This window comes from Nelumbo nucifera, chromosome 1, assembly GCF_055504915.1.
Source record: "Nelumbo nucifera cultivar China Antique chromosome 1, China Antique-T2T, whole genome shotgun sequence".
NCBI classification, from domain to species: Eukaryota; Viridiplantae; Streptophyta; class Magnoliopsida; order Proteales; family Nelumbonaceae; genus Nelumbo; species Nelumbo nucifera.
In genome coordinates this window covers 163,412,445-163,438,613 of record NC_142649.1, presented here as the reverse complement: position 1 = coordinate 163,438,613, position 26,169 = coordinate 163,412,445, and the positions used below count along the sequence as shown (strand labels likewise).

At 38.9% G+C, this 26,169-nt stretch overlaps 2 pseudogenes across 2 annotated transcripts; one reads left to right on the top strand and one right to left on the bottom strand.

The window, feature by feature from the left end:
* Nucleotides 1-4,517: 4,517 nt before the first annotated feature.
* LOC104612454 (S-adenosyl-L-methionine:benzoic acid/salicylic acid carboxyl methyltransferase 2-like) lies at nt 4,518-13,135 on the top strand (annotated as a pseudogene). The gene is made up of 4 exons (XR_016080533.1): nt 4,518-4,676; nt 4,847-5,257; nt 5,354-5,594; nt 12,646-13,135. The product of XR_016080533.1 is annotated as an S-adenosyl-L-methionine:benzoic acid/salicylic acid carboxyl methyltransferase 2-like (transcript).
* Nucleotides 13,136-22,530: 9,395 nt separating this feature from the next.
* LOC104612394 (flowering locus K homology domain-like) lies at nt 22,531-24,680 on the bottom strand (annotated as a pseudogene). Its single transcript, XR_016083160.1, has 5 exons — nt 24,626-24,680; nt 24,361-24,500; nt 23,986-24,220; nt 23,489-23,683; nt 22,531-23,168 (listed from the first exon to the last, which is right to left on the bottom strand). The product of XR_016083160.1 is annotated as a flowering locus K homology domain-like (transcript).
* Nucleotides 24,681-26,169: the final 1,489 nt, after the last annotated feature.

Genomic DNA, 26,169 nt, shown 5'->3' with positions numbered 1-26,169 from the left:
CTTAGGAAAAATTCCCAATTAGTACCTTGTACTTTGGGTCTAGTGCCACTTTAGTCTCTGAATTTTAAAGCATGGCAATTTAGTATCCGAACTTTCAAAACATGCCAACCCAATACTTGCCGTTAACCAGTCCACCAACCAACCATTAAGTGCCATTTGAAAAGACACAAATGCCCTTCAGGTGTCACCTAATTTTCTTTATCAACCATCCAGACGTTTATAAAAAGTGAACAATCTTAAATCCTTGCCTCTAGTGACCCCATCTTTCTTGAATAGAAGAGGCAAGAATTTGGGACTATTCATTTTTTATCAACGTCTGGATGGTTGATAAAGAGAATTAGATGGCACTCTAAGGGCATTTGTGTCATTTCAAATATCACTTAATGGCTGGTTGATGGGTTGATTAATGGTGGGTACTAGATTGACATGTTTTGAAAGTTCAGATGCTGAATTGTCGCATTTTAAAGTTCTGGAACCAAAGTGGCACTTGTTAGATAGTGTATGCCCTTAGCTCCAATCAGATTGATGTATTTGATGATATTTATTGTAAATGAATGAAAGTACATAATTGATTCATGTGTTTTGGTATGTTTCTGTGTAATACCCTTAAACTGGACACCTATGAGATTCGTGTTAATTTAGAATCTTCACAGCCATTCAGATCTGATGAGATTTATCTTGCCAAGGCTGACACTGATGTGCCATCAAGTTGGTTGGGGTGGATTGTCTCAACTACCAGGGTGAGACCTGAGGTGCATGCAGTGTGGGTTTTCTTGAAACCCTGAACTGGACCAAAATTTCAGTATTGTCTTGGACCTTGGAGATAGATGGGTAAAACTGGAATGTTACACCTGACCCCTAGACTTGATTATGATACTTCACTAGGTGTCGAATTGGGCTGTATTTGATGTGCAAATCAGTGAGATCCTTAGAAGGGGTCAAAACCTGGGTATGCTGGGACAGTCCGAGAATTCATCTGAGTGGGTGATCATAGTGACAGGATCAGCCCCTTTGTCGAACAAAGTGAATGATCGGGGATGGACTCTCTCTGATGGAAACCTAAACTGCTGGCAGTTGATTTCAACCATTGAAATTTGTTTTGCAAAATATATTTATATAGAGATATACATATATATTATGGTTTCAAAATGTTTGCAAAAGGTTTTAATTCCCGGGATCCATGTGAGTAGAGAGTGCAACGTTGTTCCTTGTAGCCGAAGGAGAGGTCCTTTCTTGTCGGGCAGTGTTTGATCATTATGGGCTGAGAGGTTAAGTGTAAGACCATTAAGGGTAGTAATACCTAATGTGCTAATCTTGCATCTGCCCATAGTCCCTGTGTTTTTCATAAGAGGGCTGGACCTAAGGATCATTTAGGGTAAATGTTGGGTCCATTAAGAGCCCATAGTGATGGACTCAGGGGTTCACTATCTCTTATAATGAATTTGGCCAGGTCTTATAAAAAGGTTGGCCTGAACCCATGTGGTTGATGTGTAGATCAATGTTTGGGTCCCATACCATATAAAGAGAGTCAACTGGGCAGCAGGTTAAGAGGTTAAGTGAGCACATAAACTTAATGGGCCTAAAGCCCAATTCGAACTGGGCTTAAGTTAGTTAATTAAAAGGAGGCAAGATATGATTTATAATCTGATTAGGATTAGCTGAAGGATAAGATAAGTCTTATCCATTCAAGAGTCCAGATCCAAATATCGGATTTGGATTAAAGAACTCTCTCCTAATTAGATTAGGAGGCTGATCCTGAGAAGGCTATAAATAAAGGGGGTGAATTCCTCAGTCATATACAACACAACAATCTACAGAGTTCTTCCCTATTCTTGCCACCCCTACCCAGTTCAATCTCCACTTGGGGAGTGATCAAGAATTGTTCTTGATATTGCTTCTTAGTAGAAGAAGAAATCTGAAGTCGTGCTCACCAGCCCTCTACTCCATTCTTGTTGAAGAGCCATCCTACTGATCCTGCTTCACTACACACTATGTCATTTTCAGTGGAAGCGGGTTTTGGTTTTCTCCTTGGGCGTGAACACCTTCATTGGGAGTTACTGCTACTTCATATCAGGTATATCACTCTCCTCCCTTTTGTTTAAGATCTGGTTCAGTTTTGGTTCAAGATTGATCATTGAATATGCAGTTTTCTAAAATAGGGAATGCGATTCCCAGATGGGAGAGAGAAATTTTTGAAAATTTGCCCAACCTTCCTGCAGGGTTCGGCCATCCATATGATGGATCTCTCATCCCTTTCAGCACTAGGCCCAAAGTACAAGTTACTAATTGGGAATTTTGCCTTATCTTATCAATGACGAATTTCTTGGTCACAACAAACTAGATGGATGTTTTTGTTGACACGTTGTCTTTTCTTTTTCCCATCTCTTCTTGTATATTAATTTTCTTTTTCAGTTGTATATAGCTTAGATGTACATTGTTTTTTTTCTTCTGTTGGTCCATACTTTTCCTACCTTATTTGTGGTTTTGAGCAATCATTGAGCAAAATGTCTCTTTTTTCAACACATGCTTCTGTAAAAACTAGGGGTGAGCAAAAAAAGCCAAAAAACCAAATCGACCGAAACCGGACCAAAAAATTAGATAATCGAACCAGTCAATTCGGTTTTGGTTAACCAATATAGAAAAATGACAATTAACTGAACTAACCAATATACATATATTTCTTTATATTTTTATATATTTATGTATATTATATATTATATATTTTATATATTATAAATTAATAAATATGCATTATATATAAATATATATTTATAATATATGATATATTATTTATTATTTGAAATATAATATTTTATATATATTTATAAATTTTTATTATATATTTATAATATATATTGTAAAAATTAAAAAACCGAAAAACCAATGAATTGAACTGGTCAATCAGTTAACCGATTGGCTTCAGTTCATTTTCAGTTACTAGTTTTCCAAAAACCGATAGTACCAGTTCGATTACAAAAAATGGCCTACGGTTCGGTTAACCGAACCGGTCAATAGATTAATTGATTGACTTAAATTCGGTTTTAGTTATCAGTTTTCCAAAAACCGATAGTACCGGTTTGATTAAAAAAAAAAAAAGGCCCACGGTTGGTACCGCTAGTAAAAACTGGATGCCTTGTTCATACTCACAAGCAGGCATGTACTTCTCCTGGTTTTCACTTTAATCTGGTGTGGTGTTCATTCAATACTTCAAACATTCTAATGAAAATTCATCAACCTAAGTGTTCCTCCCCCAATGTCATCGATTTTGTGATGCTTATGTTCATTCCTTCACCATCTTGGCAAGATAGAGTTAGGAACCAATTGCCTAATCCCACCAAACTCAAACTACATCTGGAAAGATCAGGTTGGAAGTAACCTACATTATCCACTCTGCTGTACAAAACTGCAGGACTCTAGACTCTAGTGACTGATACCTTCTCAAGGTTGCCTTTTCTCAGTGAGGGAAGATTTTTGTCCTGGCATAAAGAATTAAGCTAAAAGGTAATAAAGGGCAAAACTGGGATTTTTAGAAAGCTTAAACCACACAAGCTGTTACATGATAATAGATATGGATGGAGAGTTAACAAAGGGAAATCCTATGATGCAAGAAAGAAATGGTATTCAAAGAATTTTCACCAATCAAAATTCACCCATAAATTTTGATAAATAGTACCTGATTGGCTTATGATTCTGGTTGATTAATATGAAGCTTAGTTTTTCAGATATCATATCTTCATAATCGAACACGTTAACAAATAGGAGGTTTTTATCGGCTGATGTCACTTGACAGGGAAGGTTTGGTCTACTTCCATTTAAAAAATACATGGGATGTTTCAACTTACTTAAACCTAGTTGATAAAAGCAACACATACCAACCAGGTGTATTATGAGTTGAACCTTCATTGATAAGTAGGGATGCCAATGAACTCCTTAACCCTGAAATATTGATTATTTTATAATAGATATATTGATTTAATATATACAATTTATATACTTATATAAATATATATATATATATATATCTATAGTTCTATACTAATTTAATTATGTATAAAAGTTAAAATGTAATTAGTTTTTTTATTTTTTATTTTTCAATTTTAAGAAATATGGAGTAAAGTTAAATTAAATGCAAATCCCATCCAAAAATTCCGAAATCCGATTAGATTCGGATTTCAGTTTTCATTAGTTGCATTGAATTCGATGCAGTTGAATCCAGTCCAAATTCGACTTGATTAGAAATTTCTTAAAATCGTAATAGGCTTTTTGCATTCATCGGTGTTTTCAGTAGATGTTAAAATGATGATTTTTAACCGAAGTAGAAAAAAGATTTTTTTTTTTAGGGTAGTTATTTTAAATCAAATATAGTCAAACAAGGGAATGTAAAATAAACACGGATTTTTTTTTTCATTGAAAGATTAAAAGGACAACGTGGGACATTGGGAGCAAAAGCTAGAGATTGAACCATGGCCATACATTTCTCAGCGCCAGCGGCTATAAGAATACATACCATCCAATCTTCTTCCACACAAAGTCGGACATTAATAGTACTGTAGTTAAGTTGGAGTGACAAAAAAAAAAACACAAATATTCAAGACAAAGCCATGGAGGTGGTTGAAGTTCTGCACATGAATGGAGGGATTGGAGAAACCAGTTACGCCTGTAATTCATCTCTCCAGGTATATATCCCCATCCAACTAATACCATCATCTACAGAGGTTCTTTGATTTAATTTGCTCAAAGCAAGTGATATATAGTTGATAGCTAGCTACCTTCTTAATTAATTTCCATCATATCAAAGAGTAAGAGGTTTATTAGTTTGGTTCACTGAAACTTTTGTGTTGTGCAGGGAAAGGTCATTTCCATGACCAAGCCCATAACTGCAGAGGCCATATTCAATCTCTGTTCAACGACCACTTTGCCCAAAAGCCTTGGGATTGCAGACTTGGGTTGTGCCTCCGGACCCAATACCTTGTCGGTGGTCTCTGACCTTATCAATCTCATCCGCACCAAATACGGCGAGACGGGTTGTCCCTCCCCAGAGTTTAAGGTGTTCTTGAATGACCTTCCAGGGAATGACTTCAATACTATTTTCAGATCCTTGCCAGACTTGTACAAGAAATTGAGGCAAGACGACCCAGGAAAAGATTCTGGGCCATGTTTTATATTTGGAGTTCCTGGTTCTTTCTATGGTAGGCTGTTCCCAAGCCAGAGCCTTCACTTTGTTCATTCTTCATATAGTCTACATTATTTGTCTCGGGTAAGCAACGTAACTTTGATTTGTTTAGACGTTCAGTTCAGTTGGCACAATTGACAAAACACTACGCATTACTTCAATATGAATAGATGATGACAGGTTCCTGAAGGGGTAGAAGGTATTAAGGGGAACATTTACATGGCGAAAACAAGCCCTCCAAGCATTTTCAAAGCATACTTGGAGCAATTTGAAAGAGACTTTTCAGTGTTTCTTAAGTCATGCTCAGAAGAGATGGTTCCAGGAGGACGTATGATCTTAACACTTCTGAGTAGGAGGAGCCAAGATCCCTCCAGTAAAGAGTGTTGTTATATATGGGAGCTTCAATAGCATGGTTTATGAGGTAAGAATATAAAAACAGACTTCTTTAAAGCTACTGATGAACATTGATGAGGAAAGGACTTTAGCTTGTATTATAAAAGATAAACGTTCATTTTTTAATGCAAGACTAAAATCTAGGCCTTTTTACAGTCCATTTCACCTCATAATTGGGAAATTAATTACCCAAAAATCTAGACTCATTATTATGATCCCATAGATGTCACTTTATCTAATTCTAATTAAGTAGAGTCACATTAATACATAAACGCTTTGAATTTTAGGCTTCTAAAGGGCAATCTTTCTCCTCGAAAAACAATAAAAGTTATGGGAGAAGCTTCGTTTTAGCCCTTTTCCTAACGGATATATTGTGCTGATGTGACACCTAATGACGCTTAAAGTATAAAACATTTAATGAATAAATGTCTACGGCTCCAAACACATACATAATATAATAAAGACACTGTCAAGGTGGGGTTTGGCGTGTGAGGTGTTTGGGGCGAAATAAATAATTGCTGTGGCCTATTGGAATGCTTTCTCTTGGCTGCCGGCATATGGGCCGATTTCATCTGTATGTTCTGTCACACAGCAATTGCTGCCAATTAACTTTGCCTCGGGAAGCATATGCCGTGATGGGTTGAGCACTCCCCCTGTTTTTTCTTTCCATACTTCCATTTCCTGCAGCTATTTTTTTCCTCGACAGAGAAGCCGGTAGTAGAATTTTAGAAGTTGGTTTCAATGAAATTGTGACTGTTGAATTAATTAATAAATTTGTAACACGAAGTGGACAAGATATCAAAACATTAGAATTGAATAACAAAATAGACAGATAAATAGAGAGAGAGGTGAAGAGAGCCCGATTTATTTGAACAAAGAGAGAGAGAAATGAAAAAATCCATGAATTTTTTTTTTTTGAAAAAGTTATCCTATCATGATTATTACATCAAAACTGTTATTAGGGGGCTAAAAATCCTTGAATTTATAGGGGTGCAACTTGGGTAGGTTAGGGTTGGGCTTTTGTCAAAAATTGAGTGGGACTTGCCCAAAAGTTCTGAGCCTGAGAATAAAAGGGTAACTCAAGCCAACCCAAGTCACACCCTTATAAATTCATGGAAGGATGTCTCCAACGTAGAAAATAAATAAATTATCAATTATCCTTCACATTAGATTCAAAACATTATTATGTTCAATGTGTAATATGTAAGTTTGTCTTATAAGAACAATTCAGTTATAAGCACTAGGAGTATTTTAATAAATTTAATATGCAGGTTAGGGAGGATTGTGACCAGTGCTAGCACCACACCAACATACCACGACAGTCTACCGCCGATTTGCAGTACTTCACTAGCCCGTAGCCTTTTGTTCAGTGGGGGATAGACATCCTTGGTCACATCCCACCGGCAACCGGGCATAGGAGGTTAATGGTCGTGGTCATGGACTACTTCACTAAATGGGGTGAAGTCAAGTTACTACCAACCATTACAACTCAAAATATACAGAATTTCTTTTGGAAGTGCAAGCCAGAGGACGTCCTCGGTTGTCAACATCGTCAAACCAAACTCTAACATGGTCTTAAGCTGCTAACGAGAGGTCAAAGCCTCTTTATGAGAATCTCACTGGTCTTGCACTGAAGATCCCTCCTTGGCACAGACGACCTGCTGCCTCTCTCCCTCAAACTCGTTACCTAACATTGTTAAAGAAGGAAAGTAAAAAGAAGGGAAGAATGAAGACCCGCTTGAAGATGCTAAGGAACGGACCAACCAACCTTGCCAAACCCACTAATTGCGTTGAGCTCTCCCTAAGGACAAGTGAAATGTAGCCCCCAGGCACCACTATTTATAGGTGGAAGACTTGGTTTATCAACGACCATTATCAATCTAACCAGATGGTTCCTAAGGGTGTGACAGTTCGACTCCCAAGGCACTAAGAACAGTTTAGTGCATTTTTTATGTCCGCAATAGCTAAATTTTGCATCACGTCAACGTGAGCCTACCACACGACTTGTTAGAGGACATCAACCATCCGAACCGGACCGGTACCAACTTGCGACCTGATCAAACTGCCCTTAAATCGCTTAAATAGCCGAATGAGAATGATCTACTTCATTCGCTTGATGATGGGTAAAAGTGACCTGCCAATTATTCATTGCCATGTGGACACCTGGAACCACCTCAACACCTTACGTGGTAGGGCCTCGGAAGAATACTCCTCAGTAGATCGGTTTACATTGCCTAAATAACACCAGTCTTGCTTGAAAGAAGATTGGCAGACCTGACCGAGAAGGACAACAACAACCTCCGACCGCTTATGCAACTTGGCGAGCTATCCGACCTCATAGAAATACCAAACCTAAAGTTCTATATAAGGGAAGCTCCTCGCCCTCTAATGGTATGCTTTCAATAGTTCTCTCATTCTAGCTCTCACTTTGCTCTGATCTTTGCACTCAGCTCTCTCTCTCTCTCTCTCAACTCGGTTTTAACTTGACTACTAGAGCTCATTAGCCCGGGTCCATACCCTGGGCTCTTTGATGTATGTTTGCCTTGCAGACCCGACCTGCCAACCTTCTCACCCATGTCTGAGTTGTCAGTCTAATAGAAACCGGTGCATTTCGAGCATCATTGCCTTTGTTAGTTTGATGACAATAAGAATCTAATTAACAAAAAGATGATGTAAGTTCAAAATTTTCAAATTGTTCTTGAATTACAATATTAAATTGAAGTGTCTATAAACCAAAATAATTATAAAAAGATTTTCTTTTGGGAAACTATAATGTCGTGATTCATAGGCAATAAGTCAAATTAGGAATTTTGAAATATTTAAAAGCATTATATCTACTTGACTTCTTATCCTTTACACGTGATAAAAGTTTCTTACTTTTTTCGATAAATTGCATGCCATTTACAGATTAAGCACATTTATTTAATAAAAGAACAACGGGAGCCATTAGGAGAAAGGCTAGAGAATATAATGAAACCATGGGCATACATGCTCAGCGCCAGCGGTTATAAAAACACTTATCACCCAATCTTCTATCGCGTGCAAACATAAATATATACATACAAAATATAAAATTTTGCATTTTACATATTTATATTTATATTCTTTCCAAAATAAGCCACAAAGTCTAACATTAATATAACAAAATCATAGAGGTGGTTGAAGTTTTAATTTGCAGATGCCCATTTGTTCTTTTCTTTTTATACAAAGGTTGATATTCGGACTATATTCATATGATACAAGTCTCCTAAAAGCAAAAGACGTCCAAATATGTCGAGAGCTCAGCACCCAGTTATACATCATACTTGAACTGTCATTTGTCAAAACTCGACTGGGCCTGGCCCAAAGGCTTGAGCCTGCGTTAGAGTAAACTGCTAACCTCGGGCTAACCTGAATTGCACCCCTATAAATTTATGGAGCGATGTTCAGAATGTAGAAAATACATAAATTATCAATTATCTTTTATATAAGATTCAAAATATTATTAGATTTAGGTAAATTGTAGATTAGTATCCTATATTTTGGGCCTAGTCTCACTTTGATATTCAAATTTCAAAAGGTGTCAATTATCTGAACTCCCAAAACGTCCCAATTTAGTCCAAAATTGTTAATTGCCATTAAGTGGCATGTGAAAAGATACAAATGCCCTTTAGGTGTCATCTAATTTTCTTTATCAACAATCCAAATGCCCAAACCCAAATGTCCTTCAAGTTGTTCATCATTGCTTTGATTCAATCTTGATTCTTAAGGAAGATGATGATGAACAATGTCTTATTTTGAAGGGTAATTTTGACATTTTTAAAAGTTTTAAGCCACACATGCCATCACATAATATAAATAACTGACGAACTGCTAACGACAAAGACTAAATTGGGACGTTTGATACTTCAAGTACTGGATTGGAATGTTTTGAAATTTGGGTAGCAAAGTGAGACTAGGCCTAAAGTACATGTACTAATTTGCAATTTACCCTTAAATTTAATGCATAATACATATGCTTACATGCCTTACAAGAATAATTCAATTCTAAGCAATAAGAGTATTTTTAGTAAATTTAATATATGAGTTGGGGAGGATTGATTTTAGGGAGAATGACCAATCAGTCCAGATCAGAATTTTATAGCCCCATAGTACAGGGGGAATGCATCCTGACCGTGAATTGATGCCAAATTCACGGGCAGGATGTGGTTTATGAGGGGGGAGAGGGCTGGTAGTAAGGGGGGGGGGGGGGGGGCTGGAATTCAGAGTTCTGCATCACCATTGATTTTATCCTAATACCATACCTTATCCATACCCTTACAGGTAGGTTGTAAATCCCAAAACGCATCCCCACCTCAAAGTACAATTTTCAAACAAAATACCCCAACTTGCCTGGGCCAAGGGTGAGGATAGGGGCAGGTCACTTTTACCCAATTTGCCTGGGCCAAGGGTGAGGGTAGGGGCAGGTCACTTTTACCCAACTTGCCTAGGCCAAGGGTGGGGGTAGGGGCAAGTCACTTTTACCCAACTTTCCTAGGACATTCATAGTCACTACCATGTCAAACTTTTTTCAAAAAGTGACATTTTCTTTTGGAACCACCAAATAAAAAAAGGTGGTTGTTCTATTCATAGTTTTATTTATTTATTCATTTTTGCACAATATGTGAGCATTGGTTTGTTAGGCTACACAATGGGGTAGTTGTCCCATCTCTCATAACTACTTTAGCTTTAATATTAATAATTTTTATATAGAAATAGCTAAAATCTAAAAATAATACATACAAGGGTTGTATTCAGTTTGGTTTAGTCTAATCAGGATTGCCACATTGTTCTTAGGGGTGCAAATTAATTGAGGATTGGGTTAGGTTGAGGATTCACCAAAGCCTAATATGAAGTCTTAAACCTCGAGTTTGGACTTAGATTAATTTAATTATGACTTTAATCTAATTTTATGTATTTATTAATATTTAAGTAATATTTATAAAAAAATAAAACATTTAATCATTAATGAAATAAAATAAATAAAATAGAACACTAACAAATAATATGAAAAAATAATTGTTTTATTAAGTAATTAACAGTAATTTATTATTTTTGTTAATCATTACTAATATAATTAATCCAAATTACTAAATTATTTTTGTAACAAATTATTAAAATAAATATTAATTATTTCTAATCAGTGTTTGCAACTTGTCATTGACTTGATCGGTTGAACCATTCGAACCATCACCCGATCAAGATTATGAGTACGATTTTAGTAAAACCAGAGAAGGTAAAAAATCGTTGACTTAGTAAAAAATCGTCTGACTTAGATGGATGGATGGTTGGCCCGTTCAACCTGACGACTCGCTTTTTGGCCTCAAATTGCAATTTTTAATATTTTTTATAAACAAAAAATTTAAAACTGAATTAAAAACATAAATTAAATAAAGCAATTCAACCTCTGAGTAAGTTTTTAAAACACTTTTTAACAACATTACATTCATTCCTTATAATGGTCATCGGTTTTTGTTTCACTAACAAATTTCGTGCATTGCACGGTTCCCACTATTAAAAAGAAATAAAATGGTTTAAGTAATTTTGCATATGACAGGGAGAAATTGTATAGATAAATAAATATGATATATTAAATAATATATGTTGGATAAAAGCTGTTATATAGGGAGAAGCTTTATTTTAGTCCTCCTTCGTTAATTTTTTAATAATAGATATTTATTCACTATTTTATTGATGTGATACTTAATAATGCCTAAAATATAAAACATTTAGTCAATAAATGTTTACGGTTCAAACATGGGGTGGGTTTACGGTTCAGCTATATGTTTTGTTCCACAGCAATCGCTGCCAACTTTGCCTCGGGAGGCATATGCCGAGATGGGTAGAGCATTCCCCCAATGGACCAGATATCAAGACTTTAGAATTGGATAACAAAATAACGAGATAGATAGATAGAGAGAGGTGAAGAGAGCCTGGTTTACTTGAACAAACTGAGAGACAAATGAAGAAAGCCTCCTTTGCTTGAGAGAGCAGAGAGAGGCGAGAGAGAAGTTAGATTTTTTTTTTGAAAAAGATACCGATTATTACATCAAAAGTGTTATTAGGGGGCTAAAAATCCTTGATATTTTTTGTTTGTTTCAGTGAAGTTCTACGACAGTGTTGTAGCATATGGATATGATTTAATAACAGATGGGATGGGCTACAACCCACAGAACGCACTCCACATGTGCCCCATAACCCATCCCCTAGGTGAACAATACACAGGGGGATGGATTGTGGGGCACGCTGAGTGCGGAGCCCATCAGAACTCGTTTGACAAAAGAAATCTTTGATTCAGCCTTGTTTCCGTCAAGTTCTCTACTTTCCCATGTTTTTGAATTTTAAGCTTTAACATCCACTGGACAATTTTCACTATTGTAACAGGAGTGAAACTCATCAGCTCCTGTCTACTAGATTAATATAATAATGAAAATGATGATGATGAGTGGCTTTTCTATCCAGTTAATTGTACATTTGAACTATCCAAAATGTCATTTAGGCTATGTTTGGTTTGAAGGAAAAAGTAGGGAAAGGTAAGAAAACTTTTACAAATCTTGTATGAGTTTTCTTACCTCCCCTTCCTTTTCTTACCTTTTTCTTCAAACCAAACATAGCTTTAGTGAAAATTGGTGTCGTTTAATAAAGATTTTTTAGGAGATGTAATAATCAAATGACGGGTCCTGTTTGATGTGTGTTTTCGTGTGGACTGTCAGCTTTTTAGAAGCTCGGAAAGGGAAAAAGGAGTTACCGACGAATTAAAAACATTGATGATGAGAAAAGAAGGTGAAAGGGAAAAAGGAAGGGTTGGGCGCATTCTAGCCTTTTATCACTTATTTTTAATTAAAAAATACGTGTTTTCAAAGAAATCACAAACATAAAGATCTTAATATTTTCCCAGAAGACCTTAGTCGAACCCTAGCTTTAATAAATCACATTCCTCTATCAATATTATAGTCGAACCCTAGCTTTAATAAATTGTCCCAAAAGACCTTAATATTTTCACTGCTTTGAAATGATTTATTTGTTAACAAGCTGCTTTTTCTTTTTTATACATTATGTAGGGATTAATTGAAGAGGAGAAAGTGGACACATTTAATTTGCCCACGTATACACCATCTCCAAGCGAAATAAAGACTGTGATAGGAAGAGAGGGATCCTTTAACATTGATAAGCTAGAAACATTCGAGATAAATTGGAATCCTGAAGACAAACCAGGTAATGACAAATCTGACAAGCTCAGAGGTGCAAACATCGTAGCCAAATACATGAGAGCTGTGGCAGAACCATTGCTTGTTGATCACTTTGGAGAGGCTTTAATGGAAGAAGTATTTTGGAGGTATAGAGAGATCCTGACTAACTGCATGTCCAAGGAGGAGACTAAATATACTAATGTCATCGTCTCCATGACCAGAAGGAAATAAAGATTAGGCTGTCTTGAATTTATTATTACAAATTATTATAATGTAATATTAATTTTATTAGAAGTGAACTCCGATGTAAAGCCTCATCATTATTATAATAGATATAGTAAGAAGCATTGGTGTTATATCTCGTGCTATAGTTTTTTATCTTTCTTTCTTAATTATTCATTTTAAAATTTTAGCCATTTGTTCCTGAAGGATGATATCCAGACTATATTCATTTTATACCAGTCTCTAAAAATAAAACTAAAATGATGTATAAATTTATAGGGGTGCAACTTGGGCAGGTTAGGGTTGGGCTTTTGTGAAAAAATGAGTGGGCCAAGTCGCACCCTTATAAATTCATGGAGGGATGTTCCTAATGTAGAAAATAAATAATTTATCAATTATCTCTCACATAAGATTCAAAACATTATTAAATTCAAGGTGTAATATGTAAGGAGAGAGGGGGAGGGGATGGGTAACTGCTAGGTAGGGTGGAATTTGGAAATTATCAATTTGCCATCAAAGGTCACTGCCATACCAATCTTTTTTCTGAAAATGACATTTTTTGAACCACAAAAAAAATACAAAATTGGTTGTTATATTCATGGTTTAGTTTTTTGACATGATGCATGTACTTTTACTATCTAGTGTGGGGAAGGCTCAACCCACTATTGATGAGATGGTCACTAGGCACCCCTCCAAATAGGAGGCACAAGATTAAACCTATGGATCTACGGGCTATCCATTGTATGACTAGAGGTTGCAACATGATTTTTTGGTAGTTGATTCACCACACCCTATAATCCCATTATAGGTTGTTCATTCTTGGATGCCCTCCGAGCTGTGATATCCACTTACTACATGATAATGAAATTCTCAACAAAGCAGGGGGTTGGTATAGTTTGGGGGGACTAGCTTGACTCTTGAAAGTGTTATGTGGAGGCCCTAAAAGGCAAGGGCAAACAATCATTGGCAATCAACCTAAATCTCGACCTGCTCGGAGATCCCAGTGACATGTGAGGATAGCTCGTGGATGAAGTCGTCTTGGTTCCTCTCTTCAAAACTGAACTTGAAAAGAAAGTCCAGATGGGGTCGCTCTTCAAGGAACCTCTATTCATTGAGCCGGTAAGATTCATAACTATAAACTCTGATGTTTTTGCTTGGTTGGCCATCGATATGCCTAGCCTAGATCCCTCAGCGATAACCCATAAATTACATGTGAACCCTTTGGTCAAACTTGGAAAGTATAGGAAAATGAACTTCACCGCAGATTGGTGGAGAGACATTGATGGGGAGTCAGAAAGCTACACTGATTTCATTAGAAAAGTCGAGTACTAGGACTGGATTGCCAATGTGATACTCGTAAAAGAGGTGAATGACAAGTGGCGCATGTGCATGGTATATATAGACTTTAGTAGAGTTTGTCCCAATGATAGCTTCTCGTGCTACCCATCATAGACCAGCTCGTGGATGCCACCTTGGGGTTTGAGTTGTTGAGTTTCATGGACTCCTACTCTTTACAACCAAATACAGATGGACCCCGTAGACCAAGAAAATACAACCTTTGTAACTGAGACCAGCCTGTATTGTTATAGGGTCATGCCCTTCAGCCTAAAAAATTCTGGGGCAACCTATCAAAGACTTGTAAATAAATTTTTTTTAGAGTTAATAAGAAATAAAGTTGAAGTTTATGTTGACAATATGGTTGCATAGAGTCCTTTTTCCAGCTCTCACATTACTAACATCACCGAGGTCTTCAATATTTTAAGCAAATATAAGTTAAAACTTAATCCTAATAAATTTGTGTTCGATGTCATGTCAGGCAAATTCCTAAGTTACCCAGATCAGTAGGGTGGTGCCTCACTTTCTTCCAAACAATTAAAAAGGCCAAAGACTTCCAATGAACCGAGGATTGCCATTCTTGCATGCCCTCCGAGCTATGGTATCCACTTACCACATTGCAATGAAATTCCCAACAAATCTAGGGATTGGTGTAGTTCGAGGGTACCAAGTTGAGTCTCAAAAGTGTTATGTGGTGGCCTTAAAAGGCAAGGGCAAATAATCGTTGGTAGTTGACCTATATCTTGACCCGCTTGAAGAGCCCAATGACAAGCAGGGACAGCTCGCAGAAGAATCCATCTTGATTCTTCTCTTCAAGACTGAGCTTGAAAAGAAAGTCCAGATTGGGTCATTCCTCGAGGAACCTCTACGCATCGAGCTGGTAAGATTCCTAACTCTAAACTCTGATGTTTTTGTTTGGACGGTCGCTGATATGCCTGACCTAGATCCCTCTATAATAACTCATAAATTAAATGCGAACTCTTTGGTCAAACCTGTGAAGCAGAGGAAAATGAACTTCACCGCACATTGGTGGAGGACCATTGGTGAGGAGGTCAAAAAGCTCCTTGATGCTAACTTCATTAAAGAAGTCGAGTACCAAGACTGGATTGCCAACGTGGTACTCATGAAAAAAGCGAATGAGGAGTGGTGCATATGCATGGACTATATTGACTTGAATAGAGGTTGTCCCAAGGATAGCTTCCCACTCCCCATTATAGACCAGCTCGTGGATGCCACCTCAAGGTTTGAGTTGTTGAGCTTCATGGACTCCTACTCAAACTACAACCAAATACAAATGGATCTCGTAGGCCAAGAAAAGACAACCTTTGCAATCGAAATTGGCCTATATTATTACAGGGTCATGCCCTTCGACTTGTAAATTAAATTTTTTATGAATTAATAGGAAATAAAGTTAAAGTTTATATTAACAATATGGTTGCAAAGAGTCATTTTTCCATCTCTCACATTGCTAACATCACCAAGGTCTTCAATGTTTTAAGAAAATATAAGTTAAAACTTAATCCTAATAAATGTGTGTTCGGTGTCACATCAGGCAAATTTCTAAGTTAGTGACCCAACGTGGCATCAAAGCCAATCTTGAAAAGATCTAGGCAATCGTAGACATGCTACCCTTGAGGTCCATTAAGGAAGTCCAAAGACTCACTAGCCGGGTCGCCGCCCTCAACCATTTTATGTCCAAATCAGCAGGGTGGTGCCTCCCTTTTTACTAAGCAATTAAAAATGCCAAAGACTTCCAATGGACCAAGGAGTGTTAGTCCGTGTTTAATGAACTCAAGAGTTATATGAGCTTGCCACCATTGTTTACAAGGTCTGAGCCAAGGGACAAACTCTTCCAATACTTGTTAGCTAGTGACAAAGTCAACAACTCAGTATTGGTCTAGATGGTCGAAAAAGTACAACGATCTATTTACTACGTAAGTAGGGTCTTACATGCAGTCGAGACCAAGTACTCCAACATAGAGAAGCTCGCTTTTGTGCTTATCATCTCAGCTTTCAAGTTAAAGCCATACTTCCATGCTCACACAATTATTGTGGTCACTAACAGCCCCTTCTTCAAGTTTCGCAGAAGGTCGAAGTGTTAAGAAGATTGACCAAGTGGGCCATTGAATTAAGCAAGTGCGATATCTACTTTGAACCTCACCCATCAATCAAGGCTCGGGTCCTAGCAGACTTTATCTCAAAATGTACGTTCAACACTCCGATCTCTGTGTCAGACAAATTACCACCGAACTCAACGGTGTCTACCAATGCAGCACCTCCTCCCAAGGTGGAGACAGAGCCCTAATCCTCCACATAGATGGCTCATCAAACCAAAGAGGGAGTGGAACTGGATTCATCCTACTAAAACCCAATGAAGTGAAGCTCGAGTATGTGCTCAGGTTTGGATTCCAAGCGTTCAACAATGAATCCGAGTACAAAGCCTTGATGTTGGCCTGTCCCTTGCACAGGAGATCGGCATAAAAGACTTGGAAGCTTGCAAGGATTCCTTGCTCATCAACAACCAGGTGAATGGGCACTATGAAGCTCGGGAATCAGCAAGGATTAAATACTTGACAAAGGTCCACAAGCTCATCAAGTAGTTTGACTCATTCTCTATTCACTAGATCCCGAAATCCGAGAACTTCCAGGTTGACACACTTTCAAAGCTAGTCGGCTCTATCGTGCTCCAGAAGTCCTATCGTGCTCCAACATAGAAAAAAACGATATATACAGAAGTCCTATCGTGCTCCAGCATAGAAAAAACGACCGAAGAGGAGTTCGCTATCATATAGGTAGCAGAACTGAGCTAGATACACATGCTCTTCGAGTATTTGTGCCACAAGGCATTACCCTAAGGTCACAACGCAACTCATAGAATCGAACACTAGTCGGCTCACTATATGATAATTCATGAGCAATTGTAAAGGAATTCATTTACTCTTTTGTACCTACGATGCCTCCGACCTAGTGAAGTTGAGTAGGTGCTCTAAGAAATTCACGAAAGCCTATGCGGTGAACACTTGGGGGCAAGGCACTTGTTCAAAATGCTCTCCAGCAAGGCTACTACTGACCGACTGTCAGCATCCGATTTTTGCTTAGTTTGCCGCCTGAACCTCAACTAATCCTTTAATACCCGATTAGACCATTCCAATCCTCCTACAACCCAAAGAACCCAAGTCTCAATGCCCAAATCCTCAAAATCCACTATTGATCTCACCTGATACCCCTTCATAGCAAATTACTAAAATACCCCTCCCTCCATATTATCCTTAAACTAGATTACCCAATTTACTCCTTCCTCTAAATTATCAAAATATCCCTTAGACCAAACTCCCAACATATCCCCATTCCAAATTACCAAAATACCCCTCCTTCCATATTACCTTTATACCAAATCGCCTAATTTTCCCTTGGCCAAGTCACCAAAATACCACTTATTTTGATTTTCCCAAATTCATTCCCTAAACCCTAAAATCCCCTTTTCCCAAATTACCAAAATACCCCTTCCTCCAAACTCCTAGAATATTCCCTATTCCAAATTACCAAAATACCCTTAACCAAATTACCAAAACACCCCTCCTTCCAAATTTTCTAAAATACCCATCATGTTAAATAACCAAAATACCCTTCATTCCTCAAAATACCTATTACCAAAATACCATTCATACCTAAAATTACCAAAATGCCCTTCATTCCTTAAGTTAATTGAATGCCCCTCTAAGCCTACCCATTCCTTAAGTTACTGAACACTCCTATCCCTTTAAGACCTAACTTGATAAAACCCCTCTTCCATCTTGAGAGTTGATAGAACCCCCTCCCTCCTATTATAAATAGAAGGCTCCATTCCCAAGACAAGAGCTCGGATGAGAGAATTTTGAAGAGGTGGAGGTCAAAGTTGAGGTTGGATAAGAGGAGAGGGTCCTAAGGGGGTCAAGTGGGATCTGTAAGGAAACCCCCTTGTATTTGATTGGTGAGAGAAGGTTTTAAAGAGAGAAGAGGATTAAGAAGAGAAGGGTTCAACGGAGAAGACTAAGAGAGAGAGAGAGAGAGAGAGATTCCTGGTTCGATTTGAAGAAGAAAGAGAGAGGGGTTCTCTCAATCTCGGGTAGGGAAAGGTTTTTGAGGAGAGACCGAGGGAGGAAGAATATGAAAAGAGGTGAACACGAGAAATAGGGTTCCTTGGTAAGTGGGTGAGTTCTCAAACTGGAGAAAATGGCCTCTCGAAGAGCTTTAAGAGGCACGAGAGGGCTTTGAGAGAGAAAAATAGAGAGGCAAGAGAGGGTTTGAGAGTGAGAGGTTTCATTCGAAGAGAAAGGGAGAACTGAAGCTGGTTTGAACAAGAAGAGGTCATTCTTCAAAAGTTTGGTTCTTCCATCTTCCTGTTAAACCCAGGGAGCGTCTTGGCATTCGAATCTTTTAGTAGGAGGATTTCTCTTTCTCTGTCTTCTGTGGGATACATCCTAACATCCACACCTTGGTCTTCACCAGTTTCCTGTTCGAAGTAAAGAAAAATGCCTCTGTCTAAAATTCATTTTCCAAGGAGATTAAACCTTCAAGACCTCTTGTAGCATCGTTGATCCTCACAAAGGCCACAAGAGGTGAAATTGGATTGCCTTACATTCCATATTTTGGTTTACTGGCTTGATTATTGTTTTGGTCTTATTCTCTAATTTTATTTCTAATTTTTAGATTGATAATTCAATCTTTCTTTTCTATTGTGTGTTTAAAATCGAATGTTAGTATCATAGTTTTCTCAGGCATTTGAGATGCTCAGGTTTCTTCCCTAATCTTCAGACCAGCCATCTGAGTTCGAAGGTGGGGGCTTAGATAAAAAAGGGGTGAGGGAGTCATCTCTCGTCCTTTTGCTTAGGCTCCTACATTTAAAAGTGGGATGGTCAAGAAGTGGAGGTAGAAGCATTTCTGTTCCTTTCAAGTGGCTAGAGGACTTGGGTTTTCGATTCAAATTCAATTTATAGAGGGAAATCCAGTATTCACATTAACAAGAGAGAGGGGTGCCTAACCCCTTCCCTCTCTCTCTCTCTCTCTCTCAACTTACCCAGATTTTTTTGCCTTTCCAAGTTGAATGGTGTGGAGTCACTATTAGTTTCAAATTTATTTATGAAATATAATTTAGGGAGGTCCATCACTCCCGATTATCAATTTTCATGGGTGGTGACTCCTTTGATTGGCCATGAAGTGACTTGTCAGGTTATTTTTGACGTTCACACCATCCATTAAAGCCGACTCGATCTAGCTCGTGCAGCATTGTGACCAATGCTAGCATCACACCAACATACCACGCCAGCCCACCGCCAACCTATAGTACCTTACTAGCTCGTGTCCTTTTGTTCAGTGGGGGATAGACATCCTTTGTCCCTTCCCACTAGCAACCGGGCAAAGGAGGTTAATGGTCATGGCTGTTGACCACTTCACTAAGTGGGGTGAAGCCAAGTTACTAGCAACCATTACAACTCAAAATGTATAGAATTTCTTTTGGAAGTGCTAGCCAAAGGACATCCTTTGCTATCAACTTCATCAAACCAAACTCTAACCTGGTCTTAGGTTACTAATGGGAGGTAAAAGCCTCTTTATGAGAACCTTCCCAGTATTGCACCGAGGATCCCTCCTCGGCACAGACGACCTACAGCCTCTCTTCCTCTGAATCGGTACCCAACATTGTTAAAGAAGGAAAGGAAAAAGAAGGGAAGAACAAAGACTTGCTTGAAGACGCTAAGGAACAGACGGATTGACCTTGCCAAACCCATTGATCGTGTCGAGCTCTTCGATCTCACCACCGCACAACTCTCCCTAAGGACAAGAGAAATGAACTCTCTAGGCTCCACTATTTATAGGTGGAAGACTCGGTTCAACAACGACCATGATCAACCTAATCGGATGGTTCCGAAGGGTGCGACAGTTCGACTCCCAAGGCACCAAGACTAGTTTAGCACATTTTTTATGTCTGTGATAGCTAAATTTCGCATCGCATCCGCTCGAACCTACCACACGACTTGTCGGAGGACATCAACCATCCAAACCAGATCGGTACCAACTTGTAACCTGGTCAAACCGCCCTTAGCTCACTTAAATAGCCGAATGAGAATGATCTACTTCCTTTGCTTGAGTCATTCACTTCGGAATTGGAAGTGGGGAGCAATTGATGAGGGATAAAAGTGACTTGCCAATTATTCATTGCCTTGTGGACACCTAGAACCACCTTGACATCTTACGTGGTAGGACCTTGGAAGAATGCTCCTCAATAGATCGGCTTACTTTGCCCAAGTAACACCGGTCTCGCTTGAAAGGAGATTGGTAGCTAGACCTGGCTGAGAAGGAAAACAACAACCTCAGACTAATTATGCAACTTGGCAAGCTATCCAGCCTCAGAGAAATACCAAACCTAAAGTCCTATACAAGGGAAGCTCTTCGCCCTCTAACGGTACGCTTTCAATAGTTCTCACATTCTAGCTCTCACTTTGCTCTGATCTTTACGCTCAACTCTCTCTCTCTCTCCCTCCCTCTCTCTCTCTCAACTTGATTCTAACTTGACTTTCGGAGCTCCTTCGCCCGGGTCCACACCTCAGGCTCTTTGATGTATGTTTGCCTTGCAGACCCGACTTGCTAACCTACTCACCCATGTCTGAGTTGTTAGTCTAGTAGAAAAAGGTGCAGTTCGAGCAACATCACCTTTGTTAATTTGATGACAATAAGAATCTAATTAACAAAAGGGTAAATCTCTTAAACTACCCCTACTTCTCACGAAATTGACAAACTGTACCCTTACTGTTTAGATATTGTCTTGTGGTACCCTTATGTTTTCTGACAATTGTCCAAATCCTCCCCTGTCGTTAGTCGACCATCGGGTCCCATTTGCATGTGACACTACGTGAATGATAATGTTGACCATAATTCCTAAAATACCCTTTTATGGATAAAAATGCCCTTTTAGTTTATTAATTAATAGAAACTTATTATTAATAATTATATATTTTAATAAATATTTTTACGACCAAAATATTTATTTATCATTAGTTGACAATAATAAATAAATATTATTAATAATTATATATTTTAATAAATCATAATATTTATTAATTAATAGAAACTTATTTTATTGAATATTTTTAATATTCTTTTTATAATTTAAAATATTATTGAACATTCAATTTATAGAGCTAAAGATGTAAATTTCACAGTTTAAGATGAATTGCTCCAACTCAAATAACCTTGCCTTTTCATAACCTTTTAAAAGCAGAAAATCATTTAGGACTTGTTTGTTTGCTCTGATATCTGAAAGTGCAATAATTACATTAAGAGATAAATTGATCATGGTGAACCTTTCTTTCCTCTAAACTCTGAATGCAAAGAATGTTGTTAGCATTGTCAAATGTCCATTTTAACACATGATTGGGAACTTTTGTTTGTTTTTTGAGGAAATCATTAGAAAACAAAAAATCGCAAGATTCCACTTTAAGAGATAAGAGGCAACAAACACCCATTTTCCTTCTTAAAGTTACAAAATTCTTCTCAAGAGATAAGAATTAAAAGGAAACGAACAAACCCTCATACTGACCCATATAATGAAATAATAGATTTTTGACTTTTTAGACATCAACTTCAGGTTCATCAAACTCCTAAATAAAACCGGTCTGAAACATAATACCCTAATTTATTTCGGAAGTAGGTATATGGCATATACATTACACAAATGCCACAATGTGGTGGCCGGTGGGGTTTCATCGTGTCCTTTGATTAGAACGGAGTTAAACTTGAATAGAGACTGAACCGAGGTCAAGTCATCCAAACATAAACATGGTTTGCCTAAACGAGGGGTAAGCCATGAAAAAAATAGGGTCGGCACCTGGAAGAGGAAGCTGTTGGTTTCTTTTGGTCACCAAAAGCATGTTGACACGCGGACGATTGTAAGGATTGTTAGGATTATTCATGACCGATCAAGACCATCCATCAGATGGGAAACCCGATTCCGATTTAAGGCTGTATTTGATTTGAAGGAAATAAGTAGGGAAAGGAAGGAAAATGTTACAAACCTCGTATAGGTTTCCCTATCTTTCCCTTTTCCTGCCTTTTCCTTCAAACCAATCATAGCCTAAAAAGAGAGAATGAAAGAAAAATTGCAAAGTTGATGACCAGGCAGGCACCTCAAATAGTCGTATCGGCTCTGAACTCCCAAGGACAACATTGAAAGTTACAGGAGGAATATTTTCACTAAAATTGCTCTTAAAAACGGCATTTTAAGTAAGGATCAAAGTTCACTAATTTCAGGTACGTCACAAATCATTCCAAAGCACGGGAAAACAAAATAAAATGCAGGCATAGCATAGCACCACCACCCAAGGGATCACTACACAAGAATCAGGGTCTCAATAACCGGAAGGGGAAGAGCAGCTACAAAGTTAATGAAGAAACAAAAATCTTGAAAGCCGAGATGGGCTCACCCCCCCACCCCCCCAAAAGGTTTGCCTATTGTACAAATGAAACCTACCAATATTAACCTCTAACTAATTGTAAAGCAGACAGCCAAAGCGCAACATTTCAGTACAGAAGTACAACTGCCTCCCTACAACTTTACCAGGTGAGTCTGGCTAAGCTTTATCTTTCTCACCGATGATCGAAGGATTACGTCTTGCCCAGCCTAATACCCATAGTTGGTGCCATAGACTGAACCATAACCTGCAGCAGTCTGCCCTGCAGGCCCTGTATTATTGGATGGGGGAGATGCATACATGGAACCATGGGGTGGATATGAATTATAACCTTGGTCAGTTGTGCCGCCAACTGGAGTTCTGTGTAGGACCTGCAGCTTCAGCCATGAAATTCTGCAATACACGCAAATTGTTTATCAGCAGGTAATTAATCCAATTACCTAAATATACTAACGTCATAAAATGTATATGTACTGCAATCAACAGCAGTTGTGCACAAAGGGCAAAACATTGACAAAGTCTAGGTGCAAAACAAACAGTAATAAGACAATTTTCATAATTTTCAAAATTAATCAAACAGCAATGTCTCCAAAATTGAAGCTAAAAAATGAAAAATGCCACTCAAACTCGCATTGGATCGGTAGGAACAAAAGAACATGAAAAATCAAAATTCAGAATATACTTGAAAGGATGTCTCAAAACATAATACATGCCTGTATCAACTGTTGTGCTGCCTGTACTTGAGAAGCAGATCCATTAATCTCTACGGTCATTTCCCCAGGCACACCCCTTGTTTCCTGTATTGTAATGGTTGCCCCACTGGCACGTCGTATATAGCTTATACTTGCACCAGCTGTCCCAATCACTGCATCAGCATAGGATAGTGGAATTTGCATGTGTTGTGTGACCTGCAAGCATAAAACCAAACCTTCAGTGGCAAACTACAGTGGAGGCTAGATTCAGTATGGCAGGGATCAATGGTGAAATGTCCAATTGAAATGAGAAAGGAAGTTGGATGGAGGCTAGATTCCCACCAACAGGAAGTTGGATTTTGCATTGCAGTGTTCAAATTTTCCTTAGAGAAAATTCTGGGCCTGCTTTGGATGGTTTCTAGAGATAGCACTAATAGAACACCCGATGATAATTATCTTCCCATTTCTTTTCTTTTTATAAGTTTAATCTTACAAATAAAAAAGCAAGAAGAGATTACCTGTGTAATGACTGGTGCTTGCTGCGGCACATTAGATGAAGAATGGACACCCATTGGAGCCTCTCTACCATATGCTGATAAAGCCTGATGTGGTTGTTTGTCCAAAGGAGGCAGGTCAGATGAAGGATAATAATTTTCATGTTGTCGTGGTGGTGTTATGTAGTCCTTGTGGAGGGGGACCCCAAGACTGATGAGGTGGCATGTTCTGTTCCATCTGGGGATTTGGCATTTGCAACTGCCAGGAGAAAGGTCCAACAGTTCACTAAAACAAAATAATTTCATTTGATTGCATGTCCATATCACATAAAATCCAGTAAACAAAACAGAATGACTTTGGAGTGCTACTATTCAAAAGGATGATAACAACAGACTTACATGCATTTCAAAAAGGGGAATTACACTACGATCGACCAAAAATTTCCTGAGATGAGAAGCAATTAGCTCAACAGCCTCTGCCGGCTCCCCCTGTATCTCAACAACTCTGTCATCTTGTAGTGCAAAAATTGGTAGATCTTCTGCAGATATTTCATGAAAACAAGTACAAAAGAAGTTAGATGCAATCTGATGAGATTTTAAGAAACACATTTTCCTACATCCATGCAGAACTCAATAAATGGGATAACGGATCCATGCAACAAACCATGGGGCCCATTGGAAAACATTTTTGGGGTAAAACCTTGAATAGACAAAGGCATTGCGATCCATTTCCCCCTATTGTGGAACACCAAGGAGTATTTCATTGTATTTTCAACTGGATGTTGATCTCCTTTTTGCAATTGCAAACCAGTTTTTGCAGGAAGAGGATTTTTTTTCCAATTCATCAAAAAAGGGAGGATTTTTTTCCATTGCTGCTATTTGAAATTTGAGCATCTGAGTGGAAATAAAAAGATCCCCCTGAAGGTAACAAATTTTTCCAATCATAGTACCATGATCAATGGTTATTAGGATTGCTGCTGTGGTCTTAATCTCTAAGGACATCAAAAGCATTAGCACGATGGGTATCTTTTTTTGGAGCTTCGTACTCAGCAGTGAGCTGGGGCAATCATGGGCTGGTTTGGACCAATGGGCCCTGATGATGCACAATCCGGCCGATCTTAGCTGTCAACGATCTTGCCTCTGAATTGAGTGGCAGGGACCTGAAACGGAAGGAGAAGAGAAGCTCCGGGGAGAACCCGGCGTAAGGGCTCCAAAGCTCAAGTTAGAGTCTTTCAAAGGCAAGATAGACCAGATAGCGCAAAAGTTAGCATACCTCATTCCTGGGGGGTAGGAGCCTTTTATAACCACCTCGCGCACTCACTTCCAGGCTTCCGTCAGATCGGGCATGATTACTTCTGAACCCTTGCCAGTTCGGATGACATTTCCTCTGGCCGGACAGAACCGCCACTGCTCCTTTTGTCGGAGCCGTCTCTGCGGCTAGTAACGACGGTTGCAGGTGGCGGTAGCAAGAGGCCGTTTGAAGTGCGGCTGTCAGGCGTCAGATCCCAAATCAGTCAGGTGCGTCGCCCTTGGATACGGATGTCCTTGGTGTCAGGTACGTTTCCTGGTGTTTAGGAAGCGAAGTGTTGGAGTGGCGAGCAAGGTGTCTTGAGTTCGGTTTGGGGAGTGTTCCGAGCTGCCATGGGCCAGCTCGGGTCACAGCTTTGTGAGGCTTTGGGCCCAGTATAGTTCGTGCTCCTTGTAGGGAGCTCGGGTTCTCAGTAGGGAGCTCGCTCTTAATAGGGAGCTCGGACTCTCAGTAGAGAGCTCGCTCTTAATAGGGAGCTCGGGCTCCCAGTAGGGAGCTCGGACCCTTAATAGGGAGCTCGCTCTTAATAGGGAGCTCGCTCTTAATAGGGAGCTCGCTCTTAATAGGGAGCTCGGACTCCTAGTAGGGAGCTCGGACTCTTGGTAGGGAGCTCGGACTCCTAGTAGAGCGGTCTGGAGTTCGGGCTCGGTAGTGAGCTTGGACTTGCTTCCGATGTTCGCTTCGGGCGCTCTACTGTCCCGAGTTGTTTGCCTTTGCCACGTGTCGGGTGATTGCGAGGTCGGGCCAAATTTCCCTTCATCAATTGCCCCCCACTCCCTGCGACAAGGGTCCTGTCTTGGCGCGGGGAGTTCGTAAGGTAGCAGGAGGGTTTTGGTCCGTGCTGAGGGCGCTCGATTTAATTTAATTTTCAAAAAAGGGCGCGCGTTTGGGAGACGTGA